Here is an 8,892-nt window from a genome sequence, read left to right as displayed (position 1 = left end):
GAACGACAGAAGTGCATCGCGAACGCTCGATGCGATAGCTACAACACTTGTTTCCGTTGCTGGCAGCATGTTGCACGATACCAAGGTACACCGATACGACAGCGTTGTGTTTCCCGTTAGATGTGGATGGCCAACTTCTCCCTATATAAACCAATCCCTCCCACCAACACCACCGCCTCATGTACTACCCGTTCTCTCATAGCAACTCGTTCTATTGTATTTAATTTTTTTTCTCTTTTTGCGTTTTCTCCAATGTTTTCTATACACATATACATATGAATATATATATATATATATATATATATATATACATATACATATACGTATATATATGTACATATATATATATATATATATTTAATTTCTTTTTTGGCGCATAAGCTTTTAACGTAACATGGACGATAGCAACGACTTTTTACTTCTCTATCATCGGCAAAATATCTACCATTCGAACGGAATTATCATAAACAAATGCGAAATTTTCATTCCTCTTCGCCGATGCAAATCGTGATCCTTTTCACGTTGGCAAATTATGTGCAAGTTCGTGAGAGATAACGGCATTTCCAAATGTGCGGTACAACCGCATCGCCTGCGGCTTACGCGAAATCGAATCAAAATTCTGGGCATGCTGAAAAGAGACCCGATGTCTTATGTAAAATGCAAGATCTTCGTTGAGACGAAGGAGAGAGAGAGAGAGAGAAAGGGGGGGGGGATGGGAAACAAAACAAAAAAGAAAACAACACAGACAAAAAGCAAAAATTAGAAAGAAAAAAAGAAAAAGAAAAAATGAAACGTTCCCGTACATAACGATAATGATTGATAACGCAATGACATCGAAATCTTAAAATTTAAATGAATCCTTCGTTCACAGATACAATAAATTTCGTAAAAAAAATTTTCTTATCAAATTTCTTTTGAATCCTTCAAAATATTTAATTGATCAATTAATAATGGCCTATCATTTAAATGATAATTATCCTGAGAGAATACGTTTCATAATGATATTAATTAACAAATTCTCATCGAAAATTTTCAAAGCTCATATAAATGTAATCCACCAATTGTCATTTCATTAGGATGTACGAACGATAATTGTTCTATGCGCAAAACAGCTATATGGACTACGTTAAATTACATATGCAACGGATAGAAGCATTCGCAATGAAATTGTTCTTAATGCTATGTAATCGGAAAAGCAGAGCTTCGAAAGCCCCCGTTCCCACTGTCCGACTTAAACCAAAAGTGCCTCGCAACAACTGTAGAAACTGTGTTAACCATTGCAGTCACGGTAGAACGGTCGTTTCGCAAACTCGGTCACTGTATTTTTCCATTCTTCCTATTACATTATTGACATCGCTTCCTTCGTAGGATAGTTGTATCACGAGGACTGTGAAGATTCAGATATCGTATGTGGAACGCGTACAACATGTCATCCTAACATCCTATTCTTTCTCATTTGGCGATATTATTTTCAATATTTCAAATACTTACATTTAATAAGAAACATTTAATTGAATTTCTATTACTAAATAAGATTGAAAAATTTCGAAAGATAATATTCGAACGATCGTATATAAAATTTATCAAATATATAAAATTAATTATTATATTAGTTATAAATATGATTAATTCAACGATCTATAATTGTTTAACTTATTTCCTTCCTGATGTAAATCATTTAAGAATAATTATTAAAGAATCCATCGAACAAGATGAAAAATCAAAAAATAATATACAATGACGATTAGGAATTTGGCCAATTTTTGAAAAAGGAATACTCTTCCTATTCGTCCTTACGTTTTTGTTCAGCATCATTCTCTCGATCTTTCGTTTCAAAATATTATTACTACTTGGAAGGAGATTACGTATAAGATGGACAGGCATCAACTAAAGTCAGGAGATATTGGCGTCTAGCATTCTCACGAAAGCATGCATCACCACGTGATAGGGAGTTTGCCTACCTTTATCCTGTGTGTTCGGGTTTTCAGTACTCCGTTTCAAACATGACGCGTGTTTCCGTAGACGTTATGCGTGCCTGCACGCTGCTTTACTCCTGCGGAACAATAAAGGGTTCCACCCCGCGTAGACCATTTCCCTCTCATCGTGTCAGCAACGGGGACATTTCCATTTTATTGGACGGCAGAAACGAGTATCGCGTGGTACAACGATTCGCCTTGCGAAATATATAGGAATCCGAATTGGGTGACGTGCGAGCACTCCCACGTTTTTCCTCCCAAAGAAACATCCATGGATTGTACGTCCATGTTAAGCTCTCCTTCGGCTGTTCCAAACGACATCTCAGGATGTCCTTTCGCCATTCCTGAACCTTCTTCGTCTACGTTAAACTATAGGGAAAAAAGTCCTACACGTGTTTGGGATCTTCGATTTAGAAAAAGAGATAGATAGAGAGAGAGAGAGAGAAGAAATTTATGTTTAACATAAAATAACTACGGTCATCTTTTTATATCATCCAAAGCGAACTAAAATTATTTATACGACCTAATAGAACGCTTGTTTATCGATCGTTATAGATAAAAAAAAAAAAAAAAAGAAAGAAAAAAAAAAGAAGAAAAAAAGAAAAAAAGATAAAGAAAAAAAAACAGTTTCACAAATTCTTCATACTCTTATTTTAATAATTAACTTATTTAAAAGTTATACTCGTTCACGTGCATAACATAAAGTACATTCGTTATAGATATTCTATAATACGATTTCTACAATAATTGGAGTATAACAAAAAAAAAGTAAAAGAAAATGGAAGAGAGAGAAGGAAAGAGAGAGAGAGAGAGAGAGAGAGAGAGAAAATAATTAAAGAAGAGTTCACTTTGTATATTTATATATATATATATATATATATATATGTATATTTATATATATATATATATATATACATATCAACAGCAATAGAATGTGGGCCGAATCCTGGTCGCTATTCTCTCCTACGCTTGCGTGAATGAGTTTATTCGATTCGTAGAACGGTGCATCCTCGGTGGTAATCGGTTTACTTCCCAGCACTCGACGTAGAAGTACGTCATTCGTGATTACTACGTACAGAGAATCCAACGCTAGGGTCAGAGGTCATGGGATGCCGAACTCCGATGACTCGTCTATTTATCTCTTTCTCTCTCTCTCTCTCTTTCTCATTCTCTCTTGTCTTCTCTCTCATTCTCTCTCTCTCTCTCTCTCTCTCTCACTCTTTTCAATTCTATTCCTCTATACCTTTCTCTCTCTCTCTTTATCTCTCATCGCTTAATTTTCCTTTGCCCACGAAGCAGACCTTTCTGTCGTTCATGAACGAGTACACCTTATACATACATATAATACATGCTCTCTCTCTCTCTCTCTATATATATATATATATATATTCTCTCTCACGTACCTACATATTCCGAGTTTTCATGATTGAATTTCTCTGACGTACATTAGAAACAAAGTCCTTTGTCAAAGCCGAGAGACATTTTTCCAAGTTTCATTGAATTGTGACACCTTCCTAGCTTCTCACGATGAGAACCCACACACACACACACATATATATATATATATATATATATATATATATATATATATATGTGCATACAATGCACAGATACATATATACGTAAGTATATGCCTAAATATGTAATCTTAAAAAGATACTTACATATGTAATCTTTTTAGATGAAACTAATTCGAATTTTCAATTAATCGAAAGAACGTTTTATTTATTTTTAAGATAAAATAAAACATTGTTATTTAATACATATTCTTTCTTATTTATTATCATCGAATATCATTTGTATAAGATCATCAGATACATTTAAATAATTCTTTAAGAAAATAAAGTAAAATCTTTTATCGTGATATAATATTTTATCAGTAATGTCAATGAATATCTAACGTCGTAATTAGCAAACTAGAATGCAACGATAATTTTACAATGCAGGGATGCGAAATTAATGTTTAATTCATTTTACGAAATCAAACGTTTAAAAAAGTATCAAAGAAGAAAAAGAGAGAGAGAGAGAGAGAGAGAGAGAGAGAGAATGAGAAAGAAAAAACATAAATAAAAGAAAAATGAGTTTACATCGTAGTGATGTGCGAAAGTCGGCAGAACAAAACCCAGACGAAACGTGTGCCAGCTTATTTCTGTTCAAGAAAGCTTTGCTTTTCCGCGTAAAATTTTTCCAAAGCTTTCTCGCTCTCTTATTCTCTCTCTTTCATTCTCTCTCTCTCTCTCTCTCTCTCTCTCTCTCTCTCTCTCTCTTTCTCTCTTTTACGCACACATACATTCTCTTTCTCATTCTTTCTCTCTCTCTCGCTCTCTCTCTCGCTCTCTCTGTCTCTCTCCTTGTATTTCTCATCCCGGTGCATACACTTATATGATTTAAAATGCCAAATCTTTTAGCCAAATAACGTTAATTATAAAGGATGGAAAGAAAATAATAAAGAAAAAAGTAGAACAAAAAAATTTATCAAAAACATTCTCTGTTCATATAGCCGAAGTTTTGGTAAGTACCTCAATATCAAAGATACGTATATATATATATATATATATATATATATATATATATATATATATATAAATTACCTCGCAATCTTCATTTCGTATAATTAACATAATTATTTCTAAACATGATCCAACAATGAGAAATATATATTTTCATACTGTACTCGACGAAAATTTAATCTCCCGAGGCGCGTGTATTATTCGTGCGTTCTACTGTCTAAAAAAAAAAAAAAAAAAAGAAAAAAAAAAGAGAAGAAAGAAAAGAAAAAGAAAAAAACGTAAAGGAAATAGAAAGAGAAGAAAAAACAAATGACTAAAAATCGCACAAATCATTTTCAAAGTGAAAATCCAAATTTGTTTCTTTGAATAAGCAAAAGGAGAAAGCGCGTTACGTTTTACGTGAGTTACCAATGAAGAATGATTTTCACTTATATAAACGATTTCAGGAAACAAGAACAAGTTTGACAGGGCGTACGCTGAGAAAAGTCGAAAACGAGCATTGGCTTGGATATATCAAGGAGTAAAATCGAAGGTTCAGAGTCGAACCACCGTTGAAACATCGATAACGTTGCAAGCTACGGGATTATGTTCGAAGGTAGATGGAAACGGTAACGTGTGAAAACCATAAATTGAACTCGAACGGAATCATATATGGATGGAGGTTGCCCAACGGGAGCGGGCAGGCGGCCGGGAGGAAGGTGGGTTAGGTGATGCGGCGGTAGCAACGGCAAAAGGAGAAGAGAGGAGGTAGGCGGTTCTTTCGGCGCAGAACAGCAGAAGCATCGACCTGCGAAATCGTTTTCTTTTTTTTTCTTTCTTTCTTTCTTTCCTTCCTTCTTTTTTTTCGTGTTTTTTTATTTTTCCTTTTTTTCCTCCCTTGTTTTTGCAAAATAAAAATTCTATTTCACGCGATTTCTAGTATGAGAACGTTGGAATTTGACACGCGCGCTCGAGAGAGTCACTATGACCGACGACTTCATCAATTCACTCACTCATCGCGTTACGTGATGTCTGCACACGGATCTCTTCTCCTCTCTCTCTCACACACACACACACACACACTCTCTCTCTCTCTCTCTCTCTCTCTCTCTCTCTCTCTCTCTCTGTGTGTGCGATAAATTCGACAGAAATTTTCATAAAACAGAATCAACAATTAATACAATAGGATACGATACGATACGATACGATACGATACAATACGATACGATACGAACGAATTTGCGATTGAATTTTTTTCATCTCACCTGGACCCCTCAGCTCCCCTCCGTCCCTCTTCCTCCCAAAAATGATCCCATTCGCTACGATTTCGTTAACCGATCTATCCAATCTGTAACAATCGTGACAAATTTCGATCATTGATTATTCATTGTTATAATATCTCATACGTATGATGATTATACGATCGACGTTGGAAAAAAAAGAAAATTAATCTCCATCGATGATCGAAAATTATTTATAGAAAAGTAGACGGAGAAGGAAGGAAAGAGTAGATAGATGGAAGAGGAGATGGTAAAAGATGGGCGGATGGGCGGATGGGCGGATGGGCGAATGGGCGCGAGAGTATAGGCGCGAGGTAAGACGAAAGGAAAGACGAAGACAGTCACAAAGGATGATACGGCACGTCCTCCGGCAACGATATTTCAAGCACGTCCATATATGGGTGAGTAGTGAGGGTTTACGTTCTCGATGTGTCGCTCCTGCTATGGTAGATTTATTCCGAACGATGGAATGGGATTACTATTTACCGTATAAATTTGCATGGCCGTGCGGGAGATCCTGTACGGTCGAAGATGTTGAAAGAGATAGAGATAGAGATAGAGAAAGAGAGAGAGAGAGAGAGAGAGAGAAATATATATATATATAAAGGAGAGAGAGAGAGGGAGAGCGAGGGATGAAATATCTAACAAAAAAAAAAAAAAGTAAGAAAAAAATTGGCGGAAATGAAATAGTTTCTTTGCACTCCGTTTATTAACGATCAATTGTAATTAATAATATATTATATCTATGAAATATTAACGAATATGTCCTGTTGTCTTGTAACAACGATAAAAGAAAAGAAAAGGAAAGAAAGAAAAAAGGAACGAAGAACAACATCTTCTCATAAAAATAAATTAAAAAATCATTAAAATGGCCATCCCAAGAATACCTTATAATAATCCTTTCCTTTTCGAATACAACAAACGTTATTAATAAAGTTAAAAATATCTTTTAAAAGGTAAAAATATACACGTGGGAACGCGATCATTCGCTTGTGTAAGCGTATCGTAAATCTTAAGAAGAATCCCAAAAGATCGGTGATCCGGGCTTATGGGTTTACACCTGTAGAGAGGCGGTAGGGGGAAAAGCTTGGGAAGATCGACGAGTAAGTAGTAGTAGTAGTAGTAGTAGTAGCAGCCTTTGTGCTATCTGACGTTTAGAAAGAGAGAGAGAGAGAGAGAGAGAGAGAGATGACGAAGGGAAAAGAAGAGAGAGAGAGAGAGAGAGAGAGAGATGACGAAGGGAAAAGAAGAGAGAGAGAGAGAGAGAGATAGAGATAGCCGCTGATATTCGTAGAAAGACGAATACAAAAGACACGTTCTACAAGAGCATCGAGCTATACTACTACTACTACTACTACTACTATTACTTTCTGCTTCGATATCTGAAAAGGAAAAGAAGAAGAAGAAGAAAAAGGGAAAGCAAGCACGCGTTTCGTAAAATCGTACGGGTAGGTATAACTCGAAAGATCTGCCAACTAGTATGAGACTACCGTTTCAAGTAAGTACTTATCCACTCTATACGATCGCTTTCAAGTATCCATTCAGAGCGATATCGTTTTCCCTTATACCATAAATATAAGGATAATATATCATGGTTTACGTATTGTTTACGAGGATCGTTCTCTTCCTTCTTGAATTTAATTTCTTTTTAAATTCAAATAAATATTTTATCTGTCGTGAATTTTGATCGAGTAACGTTGTGGCGAACGTTAAATTTTGACAGTTTCACTTTTCTTTCCTTTTGTGTGTACTTCTTTTGTTTTCTTTTTTTTTTCTTTTCTTTCCTTTTTTTTACCTTTTTTTTTTCTATTGTTAAAGATCCCCTTTAACTTCGACTTTACTAGTATATTTTTCTTCAACGACAGATCGATGAATTTGTGAAAACTGAGAGCTCGGATACCCTGGTGTATTCAATGGCTCGATAAAACTTTTGGAAGTATCATTTCTCTCATTCTTTGGGGATCTATACATATACATACTTACGTACAGATACACGTACACGTATAATACATATAAAGCACGCACACAACATACACACATACACGCTCACACTACACATACATATATCACGAATGAAAACCGCACGATGCGGAGAGTCGGAAGGATCATTAATACGAATCTCCACCCATCTCTCGGTCAATTCCAGTATTGTGTTCAAAACGTGGAACGAGAAAACGGATTTATAGAAACGAAGATTTAAGAAGAAACCAACCGATGGAGTACCATCCGGTCTAACGCCCTTTCTAATACCACCGGATTCCGATAGAATTACTATGTTATATTCCACCACTGGTTCTTCTTTTTTTTTATTATATTTTTCTTTTTTTTTTCTTTCTTTCTTTCTTTTTAACTCTCAACCATATCACATTACTATAACACACACATCAGTTCTTTATGAATTGTTTCTCGATCATGACGACTTTAATATGATAACAATGATGAATAATCAGAAAAAATTTCAAATCTAATAACATCAGTACGATAATTAAATATTACATTGATATATTAAAAATTGTAATTAATATATTTGTCTTTTCTTTTTTCTTTTTTCTTTTTCTTTATTAAAATCAATCTTATTAGGAAGTCTTTATAAACGTATAAATGTTCTTTATTTTATTCAAGGATTAATACAAATCGATTGAAAAAAAAAATCTCAAATTGATTCTTTTACTTTCAAAATAATGATTAAAATAGACGAGAGAAAGAGAGATAGAGAGATGGAGAGAGAGAGGGAGAGAGAGAGAGACATCGGCAAAATCGTCAATGTGGTTGTAAACCGTGGACCCCACTCGTGGCGGACACTAGCACCATGTGCTAACTCAACTGTAGGGATTAGGAGCTTATGTTAGTTAATGGACGCCCGTCCTACGAGCTAGCTATCCGGTGTATTACGTCGTTGTAGAGAAGGGTGGCCCTTCCCTGAGGCCCCCGATGGATATCGAGAATCTTTCATAATTAATGCAAGCTTAGACAACCGCGATACAAGCTTCGAAAGCTTCGTATATACTCGCCAACGAAATGTTCCAGGATGACAACCTAGTATAACAATGTCAATGAGGCGATACCTGAGAGACATAATTCGTGATTAACGTCCGACAATATTTACACCAACTACGATTTATCCTGACTTCAGGAAGAATTTAGTTA

At 35.3% G+C, this 8,892-nt stretch overlaps 1 long non-coding RNA gene across 1 annotated transcript; it reads right to left on the bottom strand.

The window, feature by feature from the left end:
- Positions 1 to 425: 425 nt before the first annotated feature.
- On the bottom strand, positions 426 to 5,795 carry LOC124428081. Its single transcript, XR_006943077.1, has 3 exons — positions 5,731 to 5,795; positions 1,962 to 2,345; positions 426 to 628 (listed from the first exon to the last, which is right to left on the bottom strand). It is a non-coding gene; the product is annotated as an uncharacterized LOC124428081 (long non-coding RNA).
- Between the last annotated feature and the right edge of the window lie 3,097 nt (positions 5,796 to 8,892).

Source organism: Vespa crabro, chromosome 11 (assembly GCF_910589235.1).
Source record: "Vespa crabro chromosome 11, iyVesCrab1.2, whole genome shotgun sequence".
Lineage (NCBI taxonomy): Eukaryota > Metazoa > Arthropoda > Insecta > Hymenoptera > Vespidae > Vespa > Vespa crabro.
The sequence above is the reverse complement of the archived record's forward strand: the minus strand, read 5'-3'. Positions and strand labels throughout refer to the sequence as shown.